Genomic DNA, 13,407 nt, shown 5'->3' with positions numbered 1-13,407 from the left:
TTTTCTTTGGGGTCACGTGAAAGCCCTGGTCTACACCAATAATCCATCGACGTTAGAAGAGCTCAGAACAAATATTCAACGCAAAATTGATGCAGTTTCATCCCATTTATACCGAAAAGTAGTCGAAAATTGGGTTCAACAATTAGACTTCGTAAAACATGAACGTGGTGGTCATTCAAACGACATCGAATTTCATTCATAAATTAACTTAAATGTATTTTAACGACAAATAAAGAAATCGTCGATATCTCAAACAGTTTTCGCTTTATTTAAAAAAAAATGTGAGCGCTGTTAATAAAACCCCTATATATAGCACATGTAACATACAATGCTAGATTAATATCGTTGGATAGGGACAACTGATCTATAGTAGAAAATTTCTCAAAAATAAAATATTTTCTATAACATTTTTTCTATGATCTCAGAGGTGTTTTTTACACTCACCAGGATTATGCTTAGTTTCATATATCTACATAATATATTTCCATCAATTTTCAATGCTCACAAGAGCACTTTTTACAACAAAAAAAAACAAAAAAACACCAGAGTGTTGAATATGTTATTGATTGTAAAGGATGACATATTGCCTAAAAAATGTAACTAAATATATCTTGCATTAAAACATATCATAAATTGGTTTTGAGTTGTCCTTTTTTGATTCCATAAAAATCACATTTTTTGTAATTTAGTCATGCTACTGCAAGTGTTGAGTCCTCACTCTGTTTATACATGGATATACACACACAACCCCTGAATAAGCAGCTTATAGTTAAGACTTGCATTTGCTATTCACATTATAATTGCATACATAAATGTATTATATATCTTAAGAATGTACATGAAAGGGATTAGCCTGGAGCCAGGAAGATAATATTTTTTTTAGTTGTTGCTTCTCCAATTCCGACTATAATTACATAAAAATAAACGTTTGAAAACTTCACCAGAGATATTATTTTAACAAATTATTATTTTTAACGTTATCATAAATTATATCTCATAGTACAGTGTCCTTCAATAAAAATGCATCATGCATTAAAACTTAAATACATTACATAATAAAATTAACGTAAGAATATGAAACATAGAAATACCTTTTTTTTTATGTGTATACTCTTTTTTCTAAACACAAGTCAGTTTTGTCATGTTGTCAAAGAAGCGTAGAGTGCTTGATTTGCTCCACACAGCAGCTCCTTTTTGTGAAGTGGCCAAGATTGTGGATCAAGCTCGTAACGACTACAACGACAGGCTTTTGTCCTTCTGTGTTGGAAGAAGTCCCACTATCAATGTCACCGAGCATCTTGCCTCTGTCATGATGTTGAACGTCATAGCCTCGGATGGAAAGAGAATGCCTCCATTCTTGTTCCAAAATGGGCCTCAAAATTGGTATCAATGTGAACTTGGAATTAATTAAGAACACCGTAAAGCCCTAGATTGAGGAAAACTATCCGGAGAGCAATTATGTGTGGCAGCAGGACTTTACCACTGGCTACAAGTAAAAGGAACCCCAAGCATGGGGCATGGTAATTTAGCCAATTTCTTGACCTGGACATTTTGACCTTCTTCCTCACCATATCTGAACCCAATTGAGGATGGGATTTGAGGCGAGATGAAGGCCAAGGCCTGCGTCGTCCCTCCCAGAAATACTGTTGAGCTGAAGGCCCTCATCGAGTGGGAGTGAATGGTATTTTGTAATGAGTATGTCATCAGAGTGTGCAAGGCCTTCCGACCTCGTATAGAGTCTGCAATGGAGACTGAAAGTGGACATTTTAAATTTAATAAGGACGAAGATGTGTTTTTTTTAATAGTTAACATATTTCAAACCTTTCAGTCACTTCTGGGAGACGCATTTTTGCTTAAGCACACTGTACATACTTATTAGTGTTGAAACTCGGTGCAGAATCGAACTTTGTTCGATTCAGTTTTAAGTGATTTTTTCTAGACTGATTTGGACCAAAATTCGACCATTGAATTCAAATTAATATAAAAATAAAAAGTGACGTTGAAACAGACCAAGCACATAAATTACTATAACACCGGTACAGGTTGAATTTGGACCAAATTACATCATTTTAAATAGCTCTTAAACCAGTCGAGTATTTCTCCTAGACATAAATCAAATACTTGTTTACATGTAAGGTTGTAAATCATACGTACTATTGGTATGCTAAAAAACATAACCTAAAATTATCGTGATCACTCTGTCAATTTGAATCATGTTTGAGGGAGAGCACCATAGTTCTCCTGACGTATTCATAGATTAACTACAAGCAGCTGTGAGACGAAGAAAATAAACACAACCCCCACTCTTTAACTAGCAATGATACAGGAATTACTACGAGTTGAATCCTAAAATTTAAACTTGGTAATCAACAATTATCCACACTTATAATTCACGAACAAATATTCAGTGTTACTTTTTTTGTTTCATGAGCACACACACTCGTAGGGACTCTATACTTAAAGGCCTGTTCACACGGTAATACGATGTTATATGTCGTTTATTCGGATTTAAAAAGTTTTGTGCCCACGAGAGGAAAAAATTTGTTTAATCCAAGACAAACATTAATGACATTGATAGGTTTTTTTTGTTTGTTTTTTAATGTTTTTAGGTCACTGTATTTTCACAAATTTTTGAGACTTATCGTATGGTTGTAGTTTGTTACTTTGAACCAATGGTTCAGTGAAGGAATTATTAATATTTGGTTTAACAGTTTTATTCTATCTATTAGGTTCAGATTGTGCTTTTTGGTGTAAAAGATACTTAGATATTTTTCCCCATTTATGTTAGTAGCATCTAGTATGTCCTTATTTCTTCGTTGCAGTGGCCTTATTGCCAAGTTAAATAGTACTGGGCTCACGGGGTCCCCTTGTGGGCATCCTCTCCCAATATTTATTTTTATTCCTCCCTTTTTTATCCTTTTAAGATATATGGCATATTATTTTATTATAAGAGAAGGGGAAAGAGCGTATTTGGTGTTATAAGTTCATTACTCCTCTTAATTTGAACAAGAGTACTAATGATACATCCCTATTCATTAATATTGAATGACCCATTTAGACCATCGTCAATCACATAAAAGTATATAGTTACATTATACGTGTATAATGACTTCATTAAGACATTTTGCAAAAATGCAATAACATCATTTCCGACGTATTTTGAGCATATAAGCAAATAAAATCAAGTGAATTAGCAAATATATATATGTATGTACATATTTTGCACTTTAAAAAATGACTCGATGTGTACAAAATAATCATAAAATGATCAAAAAATGCAATCTACAAAGATACATGTAATATGAAGCCGTGTCTCTTTCAGTAAAGATTAAAGATTATGATTAAAGAAGTGTATACAGTATAGGTATGTTATGCATATATATATATAAGGGCTGGTTGATGTACAAAAATGGCCACTAGGGCAACCCCTATCCAAGAAACACTCATAAGATCAGAAATTGTAAACACGATGAGGAAGACTTATGATAATGATGGGACAATTCCAAAAAATAAAAAAATCCGGATCCCAATTGGGATACGACTCTAGTAAAAATTCCCGATTCCGATTGTTTAATATATTTTAAATAATAGTTAAAAAATGTCATTTTACTATCAGGGGCGTCCACATGATTATATTAGGGGGGGGGGCTTCGTTTTTGGAATATTTACGAAAAAAAAATTGGAGAAATTACATTTTTCAGAGATTTTTTTTAGAAATTCCGGCTCTCCGGATAGTTTTCCTGAATCTAGGGCTTTACGGTGTTTTTAATTATGTCCAAGTACACATCTTGAGGCCCTTTTTGGAACAAGAAAGGGGGCATTATTCTCTTTCAATCCGAGGCTATGATGTCCAAGATCATGACAGAGGCAGGTCGCTCTGTGACATTGATAGTGGGGACTTTTTCCGACACAAAAGGATTAAAGCCTGTCGTTTTGGTCGTTACGAGCTTGATTCAAAATCTTGACCACATCACAAAAAGGAGCTCCTGTGTGTAGCAAATCAAGCACTCTACGTTTCTTTGACTACATCATGAAAAAAAAAAAAAAAAAAAATTAAAATGTGTAACAAATTCAAAAATTAAATTTCATATATAAAATTTTATGAAAAAAGCTTCAAATATTACATTTTTTGGAGAATAATTGCAAAAATACATGTTTATCTACAGAAAATTACTTTTGTAGGAAAAAATTTAAAAAAATAAATATCTAATATAAAATTTTATGAAAAAAACTTCAAATATTAAATTTTTTGGAGGAAAGTTTCAATAATAGATATTTATCCACGGAAAATTAATTGTTTCTGTAAAAAATTTAAAAAATGAAATTCAAATTCAGATATTAATTTTTTTAATTCTTTTAATGGTTTTACTCATATGTTTAAAAGTGTAACCTCCAGCACGGCTTCCACTTGGTGTTTAAAATTTTAGATCCTGTCAGGTTATGAATGGATAGAGGACAGCCTTGTATCTATTCTTCTTCATGGAACAGTAGATATAAAGACTGATTGAAGTACAAAAATGGCCGCTAACCCTCTAACTATTCAAAACCTTACAGGATCTCAAATTGTAAACTCAATCAGGAAGTCGTGTTGTATAAAGTTTTGTTTGAGCGTGATTCACATTTTATAAAATGAGGCTTTGGGCGCGCTAATAGTACCTTGCATCACCTGACAAGACGTTAAACAGTCCCTGTAGGGACAGAGCTGCATAAAATATATCCTAATAAGGGGAACGGCATTATTCTAGTTGGCAATCTGAACATACTTTTTTTATTTTCCAATGCTACTATAATTATTATTTAAGTAATAATTAGTTCGTTGCTTTTGAAAGAAGGAAAGTAAGCCTGTTGAGTTATAAACTCTTATCCCTTTTTGAACTTAAGGTAGAATTGAGGATCAATATTCTTGTCATTTCAGCTTACATGTTCTTGTTATATACCGATGGGGATTTCTATTCATTTCCTTCCTCTCATGAGAGCTAGAAGCTGTTCTATTAAAACGTCATTATATCTCCTCCTAAACATTTGTCGAATTGTAGGGTTGACCACATTGATTTTTGTTTTTTACACATATAATTTTATATAGACTTAGGCCTCATCCACAAGAGAACGTGTGGATAACAAATGTTTCCGTCTTGGACTTGTATCCACACATAAATGGCAAAAGGATACACTTTTTTAACATTTTTGATATTTATTTTAGCAAAATTATACAATCTGTGGGTAATTGGTTCAAATGCACCAAAGGCGAGTACATGGACGGATACTCTGTTTGAAGTTACCTCCCATTGCAATTAGTGCCTCATGATTTACATTTATATTAATAATAGTCAAGTTCGGTGAGTCAGTCTCAAGGATTCGACAGAGGTCAAAACAAGCATGATTTGTAATGACACGCTCCGCTTGACCAATTAAGAAGGTTTCGGTGAATATTCATATGAAACTGGTGGGGTTCAGTACCTCCAACATGACTAGGAACCAGTGCTCCTACTAATTATAAATATGTTGTGAAGTTGTAAAACGACTTTCCAATATATATTTCAGAATCATTTGAGGGCGATTTTTGAGGATCAGTTCTTAATCTTTGACAGGTCCACACTGAAATAACTTTTTCTAACATTTGTTTTATTAAAATTGACAATGGGTCCGAATCCACTAAAAGAAAATACATACACCAATACTCTTCTTGAGGTTATTTCCCATTGAAGTGAGCGTCTTCCCAATTTCAAGAAGATTTACATCTATATTAATAAAGACAATTTTGTATATATGTTTGTAGTGGAGGCCCCATTTTTGAGCTTGCACTTAATATCCTAGAACTGCGTGACTACTTGATGAACGATCAATCTAGCAAAGACTGTATATAAATAAAGCTCTGCGTGTCATGTTTAAAAAGAAAAAATTAAGAGCAATACATATTTATTTCAATAGAGCAAAGTTTAGTGTATGTCTGTGGGTTGATATTTTAAAACTGTTTTACCACTTTTTCCAAAAAAAATAATTTAATAAGGAACATGTCAAGCTAAAGCTTGGCCTGGCATATAAAAAAAATGAAAAAAAGTGCTCACATATACATATATATTTTGTCGACGCCTAATAACTCTGTGCATTGTTGGGTACTAACATCTAATTATTTATGTATTGGGTATTTCCAAAACGATTTCCCAATGGATTTTAGGAGCATTTGTGTGTTATTTTCGTGGTGCTGTTAAAAAGTCGTTAGTAATTTTTTTTATTGATACCTTCACGTCTAGAGCACAATTAAGTGTAACGGGAAGGTATTAAGCAGATTTTTCCTCACGTGGACGCAACACTTTTTGAAATTGAATAAAAGAAATACAACGGCGTTTAAAAAAGTTGCCACGGGCCTTACATTAAATATATTTATTGAAAATAATGTAATTAGTCTTATGATTACATTTTATGAAACTCAACTATCCTATTAAGGCATTTGACAGCTGACAACCTCCACGAGAGAGAAACAGTGAGAATCATACATATTTTAATTATTTTTGTGCATTTTTTTATAATAATAATAATTGTATTATATATGAACAAGGTGGTCCAGATAAAATGGGAAAATTTTAAATACTAATCAATTGGATAGAACAATTTTTATATATATATTTTTATTATTTCGAAACTACACTTAATGAAATTATATTATTCATAATGAGAGGCTACACGGCGTTGGAAGCTTTTGCAGGCCCGGGCAACCTCATGCGGATCTAGCCTTGCCTTTCAACGGGCTATGGACTTCTTCAGACCTAAAGAGCGAATAATACTTGGCATAGACCTCATGTTCTACCTTCCCTAAGAGATAAAAATTGCATGGACTCAAGTTCGAGCTGCTTGCAAACCAAAAATCTGAGTTCCAAAAGTGAGACATTTTGTGGTCAAGACATCCTGCACTTTTTTGCCCTTGTGGATTGTTACACTGTCTTTTTGGAAGGTGTAATTTCTTCCATGGACTTCTTCATCCATCTAGGGAATGTAAATTAAAAGAGCAAAACCAGAACTTGTAGAATGGCAATGCTGGATCCGCACGAGGCCGCATGGGCCTGCCAAAATTTCCGGCACTGTGTGACCGAGATCATCATGCTAAATAGATCTCATAATGAATCATTCAATATCATTAAATGTAGCTGTCCAATAATAATCAAACATTTGGTTCTATTCCGTCTAGCTTGTTTTTTATCAGCCTTTATATATCTTCCAAATTTGTCTGTACCACCCTCTACAATATTGAAAATGATATCTTTTAGTACTAACGATGTAATTGTAGACGCAAGCATATTGATAAATCTATTTTATTTTCTTTATTTGTGTTTAAGTATATCTATATTAATAAAGCAAAGTATGTCTGTATGTGTGATGAAACTCCTTTTTAAGCGTGCACTTAATATTTTAGAACTACGTGATCTAAGAAATAGTAATGTAGCAACGAGCGTTTGTAGCTAAAACTCAATGCACCCTATTAAAAGAAAAAAGAAAAAGGGTGAGCATATTTATATTGTTAATAGATTTGATATTTCCATAAGGAAAAAACTAAACTTTTTCTATATTATTTTGGTTCAAGAGCTCTAACCCCCTGTTAGACTACAGCCCATCATTTTATCCCGGAACGAGTACCACTGGTCTTTTACCTCCTAGAATTTCACTCACTGAGCCTGGAGTTGCTCAAACTCGTTTCTCGAATGATTTTACCTGAGCATAAAAATATTTATGTATATTTTTTTCATTTCCTAATTAGTAATTGCTTTATAATTCGCTCAATTGTTGCATTTCCCAAAAACTGTTCTTTAGAACCATAAAATTCATTTAAAACATGTGTCGAAAAGTCCCTGGCTTCATACATAGATGGTCCTCATTTATTTTTTAATTCACCTCATTTTCACTGAGTAACATCCTTCAAAAAACAGCTTGTCAAAATTTCATAACAATCTGTTTTTTTAATGTGTTACTTATTGTACTAAGTGTGACTCTACTTTTGATATTTCTAAAACAACGGATCAAAAAGTATTCCGTGTTTAGTTGTACACTGCTTCTTTATGGGGAAAAAATACAGATTAAACCAAGCAATGGTTTGAAAAGTATTATTGGGACTTTGCTCAATAAAGCAAATATTAAAATAGGAATCATTGTAAAAAGCCAGTTTTGAAAAGAAAAAAAAAACGTGTTTTCTTTGTTAAGCCTGGTAATTTTCCGCCCATATGTTTTGATTTTGGTCTTGTATCTTTTAATAGCTGTACTTCTCAAGAATAATTCTAAAAAATGATGGAGGATGCAGGAAGTGCTCGCTTGAGGGTAAAAATGACGGGGGTAGTAGTCCTGTTCCCCATATATTATACTTGTGAATTCATAATCTAAAATAGTATTTGAAAATAAGAATATATAACTTTGTAAATTGTATAGGATATATTATTTTTTAAATGTTCAACTATTATCAAACAAGACATGTTCCATACCGAATAAGTCATTTCCTAAAACCCTTTCATTGCTCCATTTCATAATCATTGTTGGGATGGATAAATCATAAGAAAGCATTTAAAATATTATATAAAATTGTATACCAAAAATTTAAAAAAAATCAATTCTTTGCATTAATTATGTAACAAATACAGGAAATCTTGTGCACAAAACACAAAATTGGTCAAAATGCGCACGTGGCTATAATTTTTATATTATAACCTTTAGAGATTCAAACTAAAAAGGTCATTTCTAACTGTAGTATATATTTCTCACAAAACTTTATACCAGCGATATATAGAACGCCCCTCATCGAAGGCTTTTAGAACCATGGTTATTAGGGGTATATAACTTCTAAAATACAGAATAATGACAAAGTATTTACTTTTTGAAAGATACTTAAAGCTTTACTCTAATTATTCATATTTTAAACTGAGATACTGTACTGCTTGGTAGAGCGCAAACCTCCACCTAAAAGTATTGTATCTAAAAACCAACATTTATTTCTGCTCTGTGTTATAAGTTAAAAGTTTGCAATGTTGAGAATTTTTTTACCTTTTATGTAACCTTGACCTTTAACATTATTCTGTTAATGAAGTATGTGTTTTTGTGCCTACAAAATTACACATTTTTGAGCCTTGAATATTAATTTCTTTTTTTCAAAGTCATGGGGGATTATGCGTTTTTTGTCACACTGACTTCTCAAAATAGGAAGGCCTTTTAATGTTAACATATATAATCTTTCTACAAAGATGTACTAAAATCGATCTGTAAATGTTTCCGTAAATCTGATTAAAAAAAGACAAACAAACTTAGAAGAAAACGTGACCGTCATACACCTTTGTGGGCAGACGTTGTGATACCATGTAGAGAGTGCTTTAAAATTTGAAACCAATAGTAGGGATGAGATGGGTGGACATTGAGGGGTAGCGATATTAAATCCCATATTAAGGACCGATAAAGCCTAATAATTATGATCACTACCTCTACATAAGGACACAAAAAAGCATCTCCCAATTTATAAATATATTAGCCTGTTCCTAAATAATTGAAACAGGATCGTTTGAAGGGAAAAGAAAAGAGTTAGCTATAAAATTTTACCAGCATCGATTTGCTCATAAATTTTATGGTGTAAAAACATTCCATAGTTATTCAGTGACTAAATAGCTAATGCCTACAAACCATCTGTTTCTCCATTCGTCGCTGAACATAGAGACTCACAATTTTCAGTCGTACTATTTGATACACTACAAGTTGGGCAAAACAGTGTCGGAGATTCACACCCACCTCATAGTCGTTTACCCTGAACCCTGACCTAGTCGTGCAACCATCTTTCGTTGGCCTGGTGAGATCTAGGATGGCACTTTTACACTCGAAAAAGGTTTCTCATCAGGACTTCCCCCCTGGGAGACAAAGATACCCAACAACATCGCCTTAAGTCAAGAACTTGGCAAAGAACAAACCCCGATTGAGCGTTCGAAAGGTATCCATGGAGCTTTCCCCACTACCCTCTGTGGCTTTTAAAACCTTGACTAATAATTTCTACTTCAAAAACTTCCTCCGCGAGGGGGTGCCCCATTATCTCTCTCAGGCCAACAAGGATGAGTGAATGAAGTGCTGTAGGTCCATTTAATCAATTTCTCCCCGTAAGCTAAAGCACCTGCTGAAGAGAGTTAGTGAACAAAGAGGAGCTCTCAAGGCAGTTGTAGGAGTTAGAGAGTCATTGGCACCAGCTTATCCGATCCGGAAGAGACTATGTGACATGATTAAGTACTTTTATTGAACTTTTGAATGTAATTTCTTGTCTTCCTGGGCAGTTTCAATCATTTTGGAACGACCTAATATATATTATATGCAGTAAATAGTTTATCAGTTTCCCTTTACTCCTTGTGGTATTTTAAAATGTCGTTATGGTTTTAATAAAATAGGTGTAATCGGTATTAGTGTTGTATCGGCCCTTATCTAGGACAGAGGAATGCTGTTGGTGCTTAAAGAAGGTGAAATAGATCCTTTGTGACGTGATTGAGGGTGTTTTTCAGTTATATATTGCGATTTTGTACAAATTCAACTATTATGAACAAATTGTACAAGTATCAAGAAAAAAGTAAGATGACTAATTTTAAATAAAGGATTTACAGCACTTGGGATGAGAATCATGAAATATATGAATATTCCATGAATGATTGATTTCTTAATGGTGTATTTTTTTCTATTTGAATACAAATTACTGAAATATAAGCATTCTGTGGCACATTATTTAGTACAAATGCCACAGTTCTACTTTTCATAAATACGTTGCAAGCCTGTCATTTTAATCAAGATGAAAGAAAAATGATTTTATTAATGTATTGTTGGTAATTAGATTAACCAACTTCGTAATTAAATAATTTATTTTGGAATGCTGTAACACACAACTTACTTCAGAAAACAAAAAACTGAAAGTATTTGCTTAACCTTTAATCATACCTCAAGCTATTTTTGATGCAGTGTATTAACCATGAATATAGCTCACTAAAGACATTTAGCAAAAAACGCTCAGATCTTTTTACTTTACGTCCTGCAATAAAGTTATTTCCGTATTATTTTACATTATAATGAAAACATGGATACAAGTCTTAATATAAGCCTTAATAAACCATGTACATACTTAGCAAAAAATTAAAGCACCAACAGCTTAGGACTGGTCCCAAGGATTGACAGTATCGAAAAAGGACCGGTCCTATGAATGGACTGGACCAAATAAATTGGGACCAACATGACACTCATGTGGCACTCTGAATCGCAACAAAATCAGGAAGACTTCCCATTTTTAAATGTTTAGAGAGTAAACGTTTTTTTAAATGAGCCTTTTTGGAGATACAAACTTTTTGGAGTTTCTAAAATAATTGGCATTGGTTAAAAAAAAACAATCCATATATATATTAAAAACCTCAGAATTATCTCATGGGTTATGTTGTATAATCAATATAGACAAATCTATAACCCGCGAACATAGATATGTTGACCTTTACATATTATCTTTGTAGAACATGTTGAAGGACTTTATTTTTTATAAATTAATAAAATGTCTGAAATTATGTGGGAAAAATATCGCATGTTGAAAGTCGACTTAAAATGAAAATATAATTTATTAATTACAGAAATCAAAAATTATTAATATTAATTTAAAACTTCTGTTCCTTGAAACCGACATTGATTTGACCAAATGCCCCCCTTTATTAGATATCAAAATATTGTTATTTTTTTCTTGTTGAGAGACAATATTGGAGCCCAGAAAATACTTTCAACCCATTCCCTTTAAACGACTGCGATACAATTTGTTGAAAGATGTTGACGTGGCCTTTATAATCTTTAATATCAATATGAACTAGAATGGCCAATCGGTAGAGCACAAAACCTCCGTCCTAAATCAAATTGACTTATGCATTTCTAATTGTTTCAAAGTTATGGTCGATATTCATTTTGTAGGTTTTGTGAAAACCTTGAACTTTAACCTTGACTTTTCAAAATTTAATGGCCTCTTACTGTGACCATATATAATCTTCTTACCAAGTTTGAGCAAAATATATCCTTAACATTTGTCGTAATTTTGGTGATTAACAAACAAACAGAATACTAAAACATAAACTCTATTCAACTTCCAAGACGGAGGTAATTAGGAGTATCCTGAAGATTTCATAATTCTCAATAAAAATAGCATTGGATTTTGACTTTCCGTGGAGGTTTGTTTATCACTACTCTCACAGCCTAGAGCTCATCTCAATCATTGGACTCTCATGCAAGGACCATGTGTCGTTTTAATTTATTTCCTTAAACGATCTCAAAATTGAAGAGACAAAAATATAAAAGTAATCCTTAAGAAAAACACAACTTGGATATCATGGACCTAAACATGTTACTGGGGACTCCCAATTACTCCAGGGAGGGAAGATTCCTCTGAGGTGACATTCTTGTTGAGAGGAAAATGTGATGATTTCCCGTTATTCCAAGTGCAATAAAATGGATCCAATGTATATATTGGATCCATTTCAATGACATCATATGATGATATAATTTATATCAGAATAGATTTGAGTCTACTCTTCACTTATTATCAGAATAATATGGAAAAACGCAAATGAGGTGGAAATCTCCCTTCTTGCACTGAGAGTTGCACATTAAAAATTTTCAAAGATATTACCTCTTGTGGCTTCTTCACGACATGTTATTTTTTTTAACAAATAGCAAATTTGACGAACAAAATTTTAGAAAGGTTATAAAGGACAAATTTGACAAAAATTGAAAAATTTAACAAATAAAATATTTTAGGAAAGACAAAATTTTGAATGTAGAAAAATTGTTAATTTCAAAGGTGTGACATTAAAAAAATGAACTAAAAACGTTTTCTGTTCGATAAATTTGACAACAAGCTTTTTGTGATCACAGACTTGGTTTGTACCCAGAGTCGTTAGAGTTGTATATCTTTGTTTGAAGTTGGGTAATTCTTAATAGTTGGAATTGAAGGGTCATTGGAATTCCAGATGTCTAGAATAATCATCTGAATTTATGTTCCCATATGAGGGTAACATAGAAGGAAAGATTGGGGGAAAAGGAGGGGGGGGGACTAAGCGTCATTTTTTACTCCATTCCTTCAACATAGGAAGTTAAGAAAAAACTAGTTATGTAGCATGATTTCATCTACTATTTTATGACATCACATGCGCTTTTTACACATTCGGAAGCTAGAAGAAACTTGTCAAATTTACAACAAGCTTTTTGTACCCAAAAGTCTGGTTTTAACTAAGGTTGTGGAGTCGGCATCATTGAGGATTCGGAGTATTAGTAGAATTTGCGTACCTGGAGTCGACCTTGCATCATTCTAAATAATTGGAGTCGGAAGGTCTAAGGAAAGGTTCAAAAAGAAGAACTGATTCCATCTTCTATTTGAGTATTTTACTTGCG

The sequence above is a fragment of the Lepeophtheirus salmonis genome, chromosome 13, assembly GCF_016086655.4.
Source record: "Lepeophtheirus salmonis chromosome 13, UVic_Lsal_1.4, whole genome shotgun sequence".
NCBI classification, from domain to species: Eukaryota; Metazoa; Arthropoda; class Copepoda; order Siphonostomatoida; family Caligidae; genus Lepeophtheirus; species Lepeophtheirus salmonis.
Note: the sequence above shows the minus strand (reverse complement) of the source record.